General features: G+C 37.5%; 1 non-coding gene across 1 annotated transcript; it reads left to right on the top strand.

Moving 5' to 3' along the window:
* Positions 1 to 4,505: 4,505 nt before the first annotated feature.
* On the top strand, positions 4,506 to 4,615 carry MIR181A-2 (microRNA mir-181a-2). Its single transcript, NR_033064.1, has one exon. It is a non-coding gene; the product is annotated as a microRNA mir-181a-2 (primary transcript).
* Positions 4,616 to 14,039: the final 9,424 nt, after the last annotated feature.

Genomic DNA, 14,039 nt, shown 5'->3' with positions numbered 1-14,039 from the left:
CATGGCAGAGCGCTGATCTTACTGGGAATATTGTTGTGCTGGTTTCCAAAAAAAAATGATATACTTTGAGGCTATTTGGAAAAGAAATCGAACATTCCTCTTTTTTTGTCGCAGAAGTGGGAAAGCCACTGTTTTTGAAGGGAGAAGCATTAGAATCTTAGGAGACCTCGATTTAAATCTCTGCCCCTTATATAATGAGTATCACACCATCCTTTGCAGAATATCTACTATAAAGGAATATGCAGAAACAAATTGAACTAGTGTAAGTGAGGGTGATTTTATTACGCAGATTTTACATAGGAAACTAAGGCGCAGAGAGGTTATGTAACCCAGCCAGTGAGTGGCAGATCCCAGTCCATTGACCCAGTTCTGCTCTTTGTTTAGTTATTACTCTGTGCTGGCCATAAAGAAGGTACACCTTTTACACTGCTTCAATTCACATGTGTAGAAAACCTTCATACATATAGGCATAGTTTGTATGTATACATTTTTTACTAAAAAAAAGTTTTATCCAGTTTGTGATAATAAATGATTAGTTAAGGAAAGTCAGATAAGCAAAAAATAGTAATTTGGGGCTATTATCAAAATAATAATAATATTATTATTAATTCATGTTGCCGTTATAGTGGTTCTTTTTCTTTAGCCTTCTTTGTTAGATTAAACTCTGTAACTAGTTGGAGTAGTATGTAGTTTTTAAACAACACATAAATATTTATGTCTGTGAACACTTCCGAAAACAACCACAACAAGGTTGGGTAGTATGTAGATTTCCAAATCCTTCAAGAAAATACAACTTTCCTTTAAAATTATAAGGTTCTCAGAAGTGTCAATTGGACCAATTTGTCTGTGAAAAGTATTTTTAAATCACTCACAGTCCATTTTGGAACACATATACAATATAGGTTTCTTACGTATAAATCCAGTTAATACATATATTAAAAATCAATCAGTTTTTTCCAATTGTTTGTGACTTTGCCAAATAGCACAAAGGTTGTGTTGGAAATGCTCCCCTTCTCCAAGGCAAATTTATAAGATACCTTACAAAGAGAGTGGTGTAGAATCATTTCCACAATTTTCAGGGGAAGGAAAACCAGAAACGTTCCAGGCCCTTTGCTGTCAACAGGAGTCAGGGCTATCAGCAATTATGAAGCTGTTGGAAAACAAAATTATAGTCCTCTCTGGGGTGTCAGTGTTTCAGTAGTAAAGGATGTCTAATCTGACCAAGCTTTGGCATGACTTTCCTAATTTTTCTGCTTTCTCAGTGAAGAACCATGTCCAAGTCTTCCACTTGGCTCTGTTTGCGTTTAGTCATTTCTGGCCTCTTTGATGCTTTCGCTCTTTCTGTTGAAGTAGCCAGAAGTCCCAATGATTACAGTTATAATTACCCAGAATAAGCATTTCTGTAATAGGCACTTTATGTAATTGGGAAGGAGAGAGGGCCGGTGCTGAAACATTTCATGAGATTTCAAGTCCTGAACAGAGGATGAAATCCTCTAAGAAAATGGAAATGGATGAGAAAGAGGTCCTGGGGCCCCTAAGTACCAGTTAAGCTGGCATGCCACTTACTGTGGGTGTTACTGCCACCACTGGAAGAGGGGAGGGCACAGCAATGGCTGTCTTTCTAATGCAACACTGCTCACTTTTTACATTTTGAAAAGACTCATTTCCATGAACAGAAAATAAAACTGATTAAACTATAAATCTATTCATGGATATGTGCTGCCCCTAAAAGGTTCAAACTAACTAGAATTAAGAATAAAACTCATGCAGTAGCAAAGTCTCCTTCCCTTCGTTTGTCCAGATCAATGGCCACGTGCTCAATTTAGGTCAAGGCATCAGGCAGAGGAAAGGACTGGAGACTGACATTGAGATGCTCTATTTCACACACTTGCCCTCTGGAAGGACTGGCAGAGGCAGTCACTTAAATTAAATACAGGTCATCAGACAAGATATATAATCTATTCCTAAAACAGACAACTTCAGCATCCCGAATCCCCATGGCCTTTTACTGAGGCACATGACACTACTTCCTCATGCTCCTCTGTCAATTCATGTTAGGATTTGCTTTGTTTAAAAGTGGTATTTCACATATTCTGTGACTCTCTTGCTCAAAGCGAAGAAATTGCTTTGGTTTATTTATGACCTACTAACCTTAAGCAAAACTGAAATACTTAATGCTCTCACAAGCCTAGGGATGAGAAAGAAAAGCTAAAATAAACCTGACCTCAATGCAGGTTGGTCTTATTCTGCCCACACAACCATCCAAAATTATGGGAGGTGGATAGAAAGATATTTATCCATAAATGGCCTATTGTTATGGCTCTTTTCATTCAAGGAAAATTATGCGAGAATGTAGATTGCTACTATCAACTTAGAATTCTGAAATTATGAACAGCATGTTCTAAAAAAAAATTACACTGCACACTTTCTTACAGAAAAAGTAAAATCTCGGTTGAATCCTAATGTTTTAAAGATAAATATTTTATAGCCAAAGATTAAGTCATGAAAATAAAGATGTGAAAAACCCAGGCTTAGAAGATATGAGATTGCAACTGAAAGCACACATGAGTAAGAGAAAACTCGGTTGAACCAGCAAGTAGAACAAGTTTTCTGTGTGGAAGCAAAATAATCTAGAATACAGAGCCCTAAAGCTTATTCTCTTTTCTGACACTAGGGTACTGGCAACACAGAGATCCTATTTCCAGCTGTGGAAAATTTACACTGCTTGAGATGAGGTTTTATCTTACCCAAACCAGAACTATGTGACATATGCATCCAGTTTAGTCCAAGGAAAGAAGAAAGAATTCATTACTGTATTTACTCTTGCTATTTTATGTGTACATGACAAGACATTTAATATAATTTCTTGTTATAAGTGAATCATTTTTATTTTTAAGAATTTTAAGTTAATTACATTCTGCAAAGAACTTCCAGGAAAATATTTTGGAAAACAAATAAGAACATGGTTATGCATTGCAATTAATTGTAATTGCCCTAGAGCTTTGCTTATTAGTAGGCCAAATACATATTTTATATTAATGCAAAATACACAGTTCAGAGTCTTTTTTCATAGCATCCCTAAGACACAAATGTTAGCAGATGTAGCAAGAGATGAATAGGTGTGATTGAAAATGGTTGTATGTTGACCTGACACTAATACCACAATAGGCGGGCAACAGAACAGGAGCAATATGCCTCCAGTTGTAATTGATAATGCGAACAAATGAGTCCCAGGTCCCCTGACAATATTCTTTCCGGTAGCAACACAGAGATGCCTTCTGCTAAAGCATTCTCCTAGAATATTATTCTGTAGGAAAAACTTGCTTATTTCCAAAGAATGAAACACTGCAAAATTCAGATTAATCACTGTTTTATATTCTAAGACTATCTGTTACCTCAGTACATACTCCCAGTAGATCATAATCCCTCTTCCGATAAAAAATCAGTTTCCGTGTAAACAATTGGTCTAGAAGGTATTAAACAACTAGTGGCCTCAAAATATTCTAAGTGAGTAAAACATTAAAATGTGTAAAGGTTTTGAGTACATATTTCACTTATAGTTCAAGAACAATTGCCTTGGTTTTGAATGGACCACCGTCACCTTCAAAGTGGTCTTCCAAATTGCTGTGGGTTGTCTCACTCACGGGTAGTTATAACCACAGTGGGTGCCAGTTCAGTGTATGAGATGGTGACTTTCTATCCTGCTTTTGTACACCCAAAGTGACTGTTTAAAAATTGATGGTAGAAAATTATTGAAAGTGGTTCTAAAAATATATTCAATAGAGTTTAAAAATAAGCATAAATTACAAAGCACTCTTGGAGAACGGGGATATGAAGACGACTAAAAAAAAAAAGTGTTAGGAGTTTCACATCCAAAACTACTGGAGATGAGTGGTTTTGTAGCATCCAAAGATGGTATCTACTCTCCATAGTATTGACGAAATCTTTGTGCCATAAGCTAAGAAAAATGTGTTGAGCTGGTTTCTTCATTTCTTATTTGTTCAGTAGTTTCTAAATAAGAATGTTTTAGAAAATTGTACTTATTTTATAGTGCTATTTTAGGAAAAAACTTAAATATAAAAGGATAACGCTGACTAACATTAATCTGATTTGAGGAAATAGAAAATTCTGTTTAATTTGTATAGTCTAAACATATCATATTTATTCCTAGAAGCATAGCAATATTTAAATTATAAGATATTGTTTTGATTTGATATCTCAAACTACTCTGAATAACAAATTTTCCCTGTCATTAACGGGGAGATAATTTCAACTCTGGAACTAAGTCAAGATAGGCATTTTTTTAGCTCAATGGAACAGATCCTTTCTCTCACACAATGTGAGGTGGAGGCTTGCCAGACTCTTGGTTGGAAGAATCATGCTTCTTCTTTCTTATTCTTTTGAAATGGCTTAAAATGCACAAAATGTATGACTAAAGCTACTCCGTTGTTTCCGTCTCCCACCCCCTTCAGATACTTACAGACACTGGAAAGTCAGCAGAATTCTGAGTCTGAGGGTTGCTTCAGTGAACATTCAACGCTGTCGGTGAGTTTGGAATTAAAATCAAAACCATCGACCGTTGATTGTGCCCTGTGGCTAGCCATCCTCTCCTCCATGGCTTCCAGAACTCTCTGAAGACAGGAAACCAAAGCAGGACACACCAGGATGTTCTCTTCCCCCTGCAGAGATTATTTTAAGAAGGTCACAATCAACATTCATTGCTGTCGGTGGGTTGAACTGTGCGGACAAGCTCACTGGACAATGAATGCAACTGTGGCCCCGCTTTTTGCAGTCACAACGAAGGGATAGTCCATCTTGGAAAGATGTATTGAAAGTGGTAAATATCATTCTTTAGCCCTCCAATCTGCAGAGTCTTCAGGCTTCTGTATCCAATTTTTATCATATGATCAGATTTGGATGAAAAAGGCACTCGTTTAGACAAGAATAATACTTATTTACATTTCTGCATGTTATACACAGAGCACTTTTTTAGTAGGTAAACTATTTATTCATGGAATCTATACATAACCATCTAAGATGACACAGCTTCCTACTGTTGCTGCGTCAGTGAGAAAGAAGACAGGAAGCAGCACCTCAGCACCCAGCTCACTGGGACCCACGCCCTTCGAATCATAACAACAGCACTTACCAATTCCCATTTTTTGTATCTTTTATTAGATTTCCTGGTCAAATTAGGACAGAAACACCAGGTAAATTTATCTTTCTGCTGCTCTGGGTGGGGATTGACTCGAACAATCCTTCCTCTTATGGAATTTGAGAGGGAGGGAAGAAAATATGTGTGAATAACTATATTACTATCAGAGCACTATGAAAGCCAGATAGTAGATTGATTTCTCTAATGAAATCCAACTTTAAGATAAAATTGTACCCACTCTCTTCATGTTTTGCCTTCTAAGAACTTGATCTGTATTATTAGACCCATAACCATGGCCTATTACTTGCCTCTTATTATGACTTTTCCACTAAAAGGCTGTATATATTTTTTTTTAAAAAAGAATTAGTTGGGGGCTGGCCCCGTGGCTGAGTGGTTAAGTTCGCGCGCTCCGCTGCAGGCAGCCCAGTGTTTCGTTGGTTCGAATCCTGGGCGCGGACATGACACTGCTCATCAAACCACGCTGAGGCGGCGTCCCACATACCACAACTGGAAGGACCCACAACGAAGAATATACAACTATGTACCGGGGGGGCTTTGGGGAGAAAAAGGAAAAAATAAAATCTTAAAAAAAAAAAGAAAAAAGAGAACATATGATTTAAAAAAAAAAAAAAAAAAGAATTAGTTGGGCTGTATGTTTTTATGTAGAACAATTGTCATTGAATTTGACCACAGCAGGTTTAATCTTATCATTTGTTATAACAGTCATATCGTTATTTATAATAATTACTATTGTAATAATACAAATACTTCTGGAGTGTCTATGTTTGGGATATCTAGAAAGCTTCAATATTTATTTTCTAGAATCTGTCAAATACATTATTGTTTCCATTTCTCGCCCTTTTGATTCCATTTACCTTCAACTCCCATTACAGAAACCCATTCCCGAGATTCTGGTCTAGATCCCACCATGACCACAATATGGTCATGAGCACCACGTCCAATATCAAAACTGTGATATCTGCTCCTCTGCCTATTACTTCTACCATTCTAGCCTCTCATTCTCTTGTCCCCAAGGCAACTGTCCTTTCAGCTTCAGTGTGCTGAAAAAAAAATCACCCAAGCATGTGTATATGTGTTAGTACATATTCATGGGCTTCCAAATTCCTTGGTCCATCAACTCTGAGCTAACATTCTCTCACCCCACTCCCAGTAGTCAGCCCAAACATTTTTCTCTTTCCTCAACTGTTCCTCTGTACCGCTCCCTTGTCAACAGTTGGCTGACCTCTGGTTTTCATTGAGGTTTAGTCCATCCGATTGCTCCCTTCACGTCCTCATTTATAGTCTACAAACACATAGGCTTCTCCCCCCATAGTTCTCTTCCTTCCCTCTGCCTTCCTCAAGACATATCTTCCTCCGTAATACCCCTCTTCTCTTTCACTATATTGGCTCTTTCCATTTAACTTGTGACAAGATTCAATTTTCTCTCAAACAGAAAATAAAAGAAATTTAAGAAAAATCTTCTCTGTACTTGCTTCATCCTCTAGCTCATCATCCAACTTCTTCTCTTCTCTTTGAAGCTGAGGTTTCGGAAATAGTGTGTGGTGGCTGCAGCACTGTCTGTATTTGTTGACTCAACTCTCTGTAATTTGGCTTCGTCTACTGTTCCTCTCTCCCACTCGTGCATAACATTATTCTACGAAACTGCTCTTGACCACGTCTCCAGCTAGCTCCACGTCACCAAATACAAATCACACTTTTCTGCCAGTTGTTCTACTTGAATTCCCCTTGATGTCTGTCACTACTGACACTTCTTCCTTCTTTAAACTCGAGTTTCCTTTGACTTTTGTGACCCTATTCTTTTTTTTTCTTTGGAGGAAGATTAACCCTGAGCTAACATCTGTTGCCAATCCTCCTCTTTTTCCTGAGGAAGACTGGCCCTGAGCAACATGCATGCCCATCTTCCTCTGCTTTATATGTGGGATGCCTACCACAGCATGGCGTGCCAAGTGGTGCCATGTCCGCACCCGGGATCCGAACTGGCAAACCCCAGGCCGCCGAAGCGAAATGTGTGCACTTAATCACTGTACCACCGGGCTGGCCACTGTGACCCTATTCTCATTTGAGTCTCTTTCTTTCTTTATAATAGTGATGTCTTTCTTTTTTCAAGAGGCTCATCTTAATCGGCTTAATCTACCATTACATTTCCATTTGAGACACATTATTGGCTTTCAGGGTTTCCTCTTACGTTTCACAATCTTTGAAGGAATCTCAGCACAAGTATGATGTTTATATCTGTTTAGATGTTACTGATGCTCAAGTCTTTATCGCCAGTCTAGATATCCTAAATCTGCTTATCTAACTCTCTTCTGCTCTTCCCATCGACGAAGTCCATCCATGATCCTGGCAAACTCATCATCTTTTCCCCAAAGGATAACACCTTTCCTTTCCTTGGCAACCAAAGCCAGAAATCTTGAAATCATCACATGTTCCTACTTCTTGCTTTCTGTTCTTTTCTGCACATATAATTACAAAGTCCTAAAGATGCTCACTTCTTGTCATCCTGCTAAGATTCCAATTTTTCTGTGTACTTCTGCTCCCTAGTTCAGAAATACATACTTCTTACTTGGAGGATTCCAACAGTATCCTAACTAATCCTGTCTACAACCAACCGTCTGTTCAGTATTTTCTCCACAGTATTTCAAAAAAAATATTTTAAAAAATCTAATCATGTTGTGGAACTCTTTAATGCACTCTGAATAAAATTTTCTAATATGTTTAATAGATGGATTGTTCTGGTGGGAAAAAATGTGAATATTAGCTAAGTGGGAAAAAATAAAATTTTACCTGCAACTTCACATACTCCCTCAAGGTTTATTTCAGTACATTAAGGAACTAATTGTAATTTAAAAAAATTTTCTAAAGTAAATGTAGTTGAAGATTTACTAATCTTGAAATGATGAAGAACTTTTTCAATATTAACACAAAGCAAAAAAGAAAACAAAATGATGGGAAGATTTGTCTACTTAATCTTCCATTTGTAGCATGTCAAAAAAATTATACAATAAAAAGCAAATGGCCAAGGATATGAGCAATAACTAAGACAAATGATAAATATGGTTAATATATAAAAGTTTAAAAATATTCTTCATGGAGAGAAAGCAATGAGGAAAAAATTAACAGCTCAAGAGATAAATGAACAATGAATCTGAACAGAGAAGTCACAGAAGAAATGCAAATAAGTGATGTAAATTTCACATATACGACGTAAAGTTCTGCTTTGCTCAAAAATTCAAATTTAAAACAATATGTAATTTATCTTTAGTAAAGCCAGCTGATGAAGAAAATGACACAGAAGCCAGTAATGCCGCAATGAATGCTCTCATGCTATACTAGATATGATTATCCTTGGTTTTTGCTGATACTCACTTCTAAGCTTGACCTTACTATCTTTTTTGACCATGTGACCTCCTCAGCAATAGCCGATTAGACCAGAGGAACTCACCTGTCCTAAAGGAACCAATACATAGGTTTGGCAGAGCCTTTCGTATTCTTTTTCTCAGGAATTTGAGCTAAATACACTAAATCAGCCAGGAGGTAGTAGGTGTGTACAAGAGCTATAATGTCACGAAAATATGGGGTAGATTGACATTTCACTTAGTTTACATGTCAATTAGTCAGAAGCAGAAGGTGTAGTGAAGAGCAGCAATAAGAAGCAGGCATGAGATGTGCAGTCCCCTGAGAGATGGATGGGACAGTGTTCGTCCACGAAGTTCCAGGTCCAGAACTCATTTTTCCCAGTTGTCTTTGCTCTGTTTTTTGATGGCTTTTAGATGTTTATAAGATGATTGCAGCCTTGAAATAAACCCTAGCTTATTTGCTAGCTAAGACTGGTACATATTCTTTGCTGTCAGAACCACACAATGCTCATGAGATTATGAACTGATGTAAATGTTATGGAAACAGTTTGGCACTATTTGTCAGGAATTTTAAACTGTTTGTAAACTTTGAGTCAATAAGTCATGCATCACCAATGACGGGTTGTGTTCTGAAAACTGTGCCCAATGTTAGGTGATTTTCTTGCTGTGTGAACACCATAGAGTGTACTTACACAAACCTAGATGAGATAACCAACTACACACCTTGCTCTACAGCATAATCTTATGGTACCAACATCGTATATGCAGTCCATTGTTGACTAAAATGTCGTTATGCGACGTATGGCTATGATTCTATTTCTAGGATTCTCTTTATGTATGTATGCATGAAGATATTAAAAGCAACACTATATTTAAAAATTTGATAATAGAAGTAAGCTACATGTCCAACAATGGGGAATGAGGCACTGAATTATGACAGGAATATGATAGCGAATAATAATAACCCAAAAATCTTTTAATCAATGGAGAGCCTGCTTGTAATTAAGTAAAACTCAGACTGAGGATTAAATCCCAACTTACTAAAGGACCAGCCATGGGGAAATTAATTAACCTTCCTAAGCCTTGATTTCTCAACTGTATAATTGGTATAATATTCCCTCCCTGGGAGCATTGTTTTGAGGATAAGTGAAATAACCCTTATAATGACTTTGGCATAGTTCATAACACTTAATAAATATTTAGTAGTAGTAGTAATAAACTCTATACTGTATATGACAGGATCCCATGATGTAAATATTGTTATTTTTAATTAACCCTCAGTGTTGGAATTTTGGTCATTTTTCTACTCATATTCATTATGTCTTTTTTTTTCCCTTTGTTATTCTTTATTTTCTTTTGTTTTAAGCTGACAACATATACTTCTTTACTGTCCTAATAGACTCCAGGTCTTGGTTCAAAAAAATCACACCATGAATTATGCTTAGCTTTTGGTCAATTCCAAAAAGAAATAAAGTTAAATCGAATTATCATTTACTTCATTGAATTCACACAATCATCTAGGTATGCTGTCTTCATTAATGCTCACAGAACCATTTGAGGAAGGAAATACTATTTTGAAGATGGTGACAAGGCAATAAGTACTATGCCTGTAGTCAGAGAACTGGTAGTGCGATGGCTCTAAACTATATCACCGTTTACATCAAATTTTGAGAAGCTAGTCTCTAATGGATAACTATTTCTAAAACAAGAAAGAATAGTGTATTCCTTTCAAACAATAGCTCAGCCCAAATTAATGTTCACTGGGATTTAAGTAAAACATAAGACATAGTCTGAGAACAAGGTATATACTTCCAGACTCCATATTTGGAAAGATGACACTATAATTCAAGTGATTTGAGACCTAGTTTTTCTGTTCATCAGAGAAAATAATCTCCACAAGTTGGAGCCTTTACCTGTAATGTTCGCTGCTCTAACCTGGCACCAAGAGCCATGGTAAACACACGATAAGAGCTCAATACGTATTAGTTGAATGAATGAGTCATGAACACATTTATTCAGCAAGCAGTGCCTTCAGTGACTGATGCGTAATATGTGGCTTTAGGCTAGATGCAGTGAGTCAAAGTTGAGTCTTAGTTGAAATGTACTCTTTTCAGAAACTACATGCACAACAGTGACATTTATTTCTGGCCTTTCAAGTGGAATCATAACATTGACTTATATATTTACTACATATGAATTTAACTACTATATTTCTTCCAATCTGATAGACTGTTAATGGCAAGACAAACCTTCATTGTATAAAGCATTAAAAAAAGAAAGAATAAGAGAAGGAAAGAAAAAAAGAAAAAAAACATAGAGACTCCACAGAACTCCCTAGCTGCTTCCACCATGGAAGGACACAGCAAGAAGGCACTGGCTATGAGCCCGGAAGGGCATCTCACCAAGCAGCCATGCTGGCACCTTGATCTTGGACTTCCCAGACTCCAGGACTGTGAGAAATAAATTTCTGTTGTTCATAAGCTACCCAGTCTGTGGTATTTTGTTATAGCTACCCAAATGAACTAAGACAGACAGGAGGATTCAAGCTAGATTGACAAAGTAATGGGAGGGAACCCAGTTATGGAGACATAAAATTGGGCGGAACTTAAAATTCAATGGAGCAAGACTAGAATTAGTTTATCAAATCTGTTCCCTGATTCACATGAAATTTCAGGACACTGAGGATTAAAAGAACAATCTAAAAGCTTCTAGGGAGAAAGATCAGCTGACATGTAACAGATCTGGAGTTAAAACGACATCAGACTTCTCAACAACAATTCTGAAAGCTAGAAAACAATGGAGAATGGCTTTCAAAATCCTGAAGGAAAATGATCCATTCTAAAATTCTATATCCACAAAACTATCATCAGGCACAAGAAAGGAATAATGATATTTGATGGAAACCAGCCTCTCTGTAAGCAGTCCAGCTGCCCTGAGGCTGCCATATTGTGAAGAAGCCCAAACTAGACCACGCACAGAGACCAATGGAGAGACACTGAAACTACATAGGGAGGGAACTGGACCAGCCTGCAGCTACTGTGGACCTCCTGCAATTTCAGCCTCAGTGTGAATGCAGCTTCAATGAGACCCCAGGCCATAAGTGCCCAACCGAACCTTTCCTAAACTCTTGTCTCACAGAAACCAGGAGACCATGAATGGGTATTGAAGCATAATGCCGCTAAGTTTTGAGGTGGTTTGTTACACACCAATAGCCATTGGAAGAGGTACACAAAAGTTTTACAACCTATGAATTGTGGTCCACCAAAAGAAGGGACTAGACCAAGGGAGAGAAAAGCTTCAGAGGCAGGAAATCCAAGACTCGGAAGAGGAAAAAGGATTTCCCAAGATGATAGTTGGGTCTGCAGGCTTAGAGGGCTGTTGGTCTAGATTGGGGCAAGAGGACAGAAGGCCTAAGGAGAGAGCAGGCTGAGAAGAAAGCGAAGCTGATGGAATACCCGCTGCATTCACTCGTTCAATAGGGGTTTAAGTGTGAAACTTTTGTAGGCATTGCAGATACAACAGATGACAAGTGCCCTCTTGAAACTTGTGTTTTGCTTCAGGGTGAGACACACAATAAAGGAACATATTAAAAAGGAACAAAGGAGCAAAGCTTGACCATTATAATTTGTAAATGCCATCAATTATAAGACACACCTCAATTTCAGAGAAGTTAAAATGTAAGAAAGATGCGTCTTTGAGTCAAGGAAGCACAGTATTTACCTTCAGGCCTCTGCTATTGATGGGTTGCATTCCTTATGTTAAATAATGGATACAACTAAACCTGAAAAAAGTAATGCAACTAAGAAAAAAAAATGATGGAAAGCTTTTGGGAATGATTTTAGTTTTTTCCCCACATTGACCACAAATGAAATGCATGGTTTGAACTTTACAAGCGTTTTAAGGGTTTTCCATGGTTTTAGCCATACATGGTTTTTATCCTGGGTGCTGACTTTAAAGTCTAACTTTCCCCTTGACCTTAAGGTAAAAATAACTCCTAGGTATATAAACAGATTTTTCTGAATTTCTCAGACTATAAATTGTAGCTAATAAGAAAAGCTAGCATTTATTTATCAGCCAAATTTGTACTTGTACAAATCCTTTCTTTGACTTTATCCAATGCTATCATGATTCAATATAATTTTAATGAGTCTTGTTCACATTTTCCTAGTTACCTCCCATCTTCTTGAGACAAATTCACTCCTTCTTTCTGCTCCCTTTAAGAAAGCTGATGGTGAATACCTTCAGAATCCACATGCAAATTTTCCTAAAAAATCAACACCAAGTAATAAGAATAAAAGATTCCACTATATTCACTGCCTGGACCTCTCTGCATACTGGACAGACAGCTTGGACCCATGCATGCAAAGCCTTAGCTAGTGGCGCCAAGTCACACAAAGCCATTTTTAAGATGCCTGGTCCACGCTATCAATCCTCTTACCTTAGGCAACCCCCTCCTGCTGGCTAAGTGCTAACACATGCTTTACAACTGCAGGAAGGGATATGGTTTACAGATTAAAATTAGATGCAGAATTAAACTGCTTGGACACAGCAAAAAAGAAAAGGGTAGTGGAAGGGGTGGAGAAGACAATTTGAGCATGCCAATACTCACACACAGTTAATGCCAAGACTTGGATTTCCATGAATTTCCACTAGAATTCTTGGGTTCGGGTTCTACTTTCATTACTGAGAGTCAATTTCAGAGCAATAACACATAGAATCTGTCAAAGAATATGCAGTCCCATGAAAATGAATGTTCAAAACATGGAATTTACAGCCATGGGAGATCGCTGAGTCAAATACCAGAGCTCCTTTCAGAAAGCCAAGTAGAGTAATTTAATGACTACTGATCACATTTGTAACTTTTCAGTCTACTATAATAAGAGTAATCAGATCTCAGGCTTCAGAATGTAATATGATCAGCTGTGCTTTGCAGAAAGGAATTTCTGTACACATGGACAGCACTGCACAGCTGGCCAAGCACATAACTGGCCATGTCAGAAGGAAGGGGAGGACAGATCACCTTCTCCAAATCATTAAACACCTTTTGCAACTGGTAAATACAAACTAACTCAGCAGTTAAGATAGATACATCTTTATTAAGTAGAAAAGCCCAGTTGTTGCCTGAAAATCTAAGACCTACACCACTGGAAAAAGAAAGAAAGAAGTTCACAATACATACTTTCTTGGTTTAGAATTTAATGCCATAAAATGAAATGTTATTTACTCCTCCACTCAACAAACATGTGTTGGGATCCTATTTATTTACTGTCATTCTGCTAAGTGCTGGGGATACCCTGGTAAGCACAGTCACAGCTTCCTGGGGACCTGAAGTCCAGCCAGCAGAGAAAGATGCTCATTACATAGTTGCATAATTAGAGAGCTCTAAAGTGAAGAGCCAGAGAAGGAAAGGAAGACCATCAGAACTTAAAAAAAGAGAGAAAAGATCAAAGTTGAGTCTTATTTAACTTGCAAAGCAAGAGAACACATACCAATGAAGAAATTCACTA

The sequence above is a fragment of the Equus caballus genome, chromosome 30 (genome assembly GCF_041296265.1).
Source record: "Equus caballus isolate H_3958 breed thoroughbred chromosome 30, TB-T2T, whole genome shotgun sequence".
Lineage (NCBI taxonomy): Eukaryota > Metazoa > Chordata > Mammalia > Perissodactyla > Equidae > Equus > Equus caballus.
Note: the sequence above shows the minus strand (reverse complement) of the source record. Positions and strands in the feature narration are given on the sequence as shown.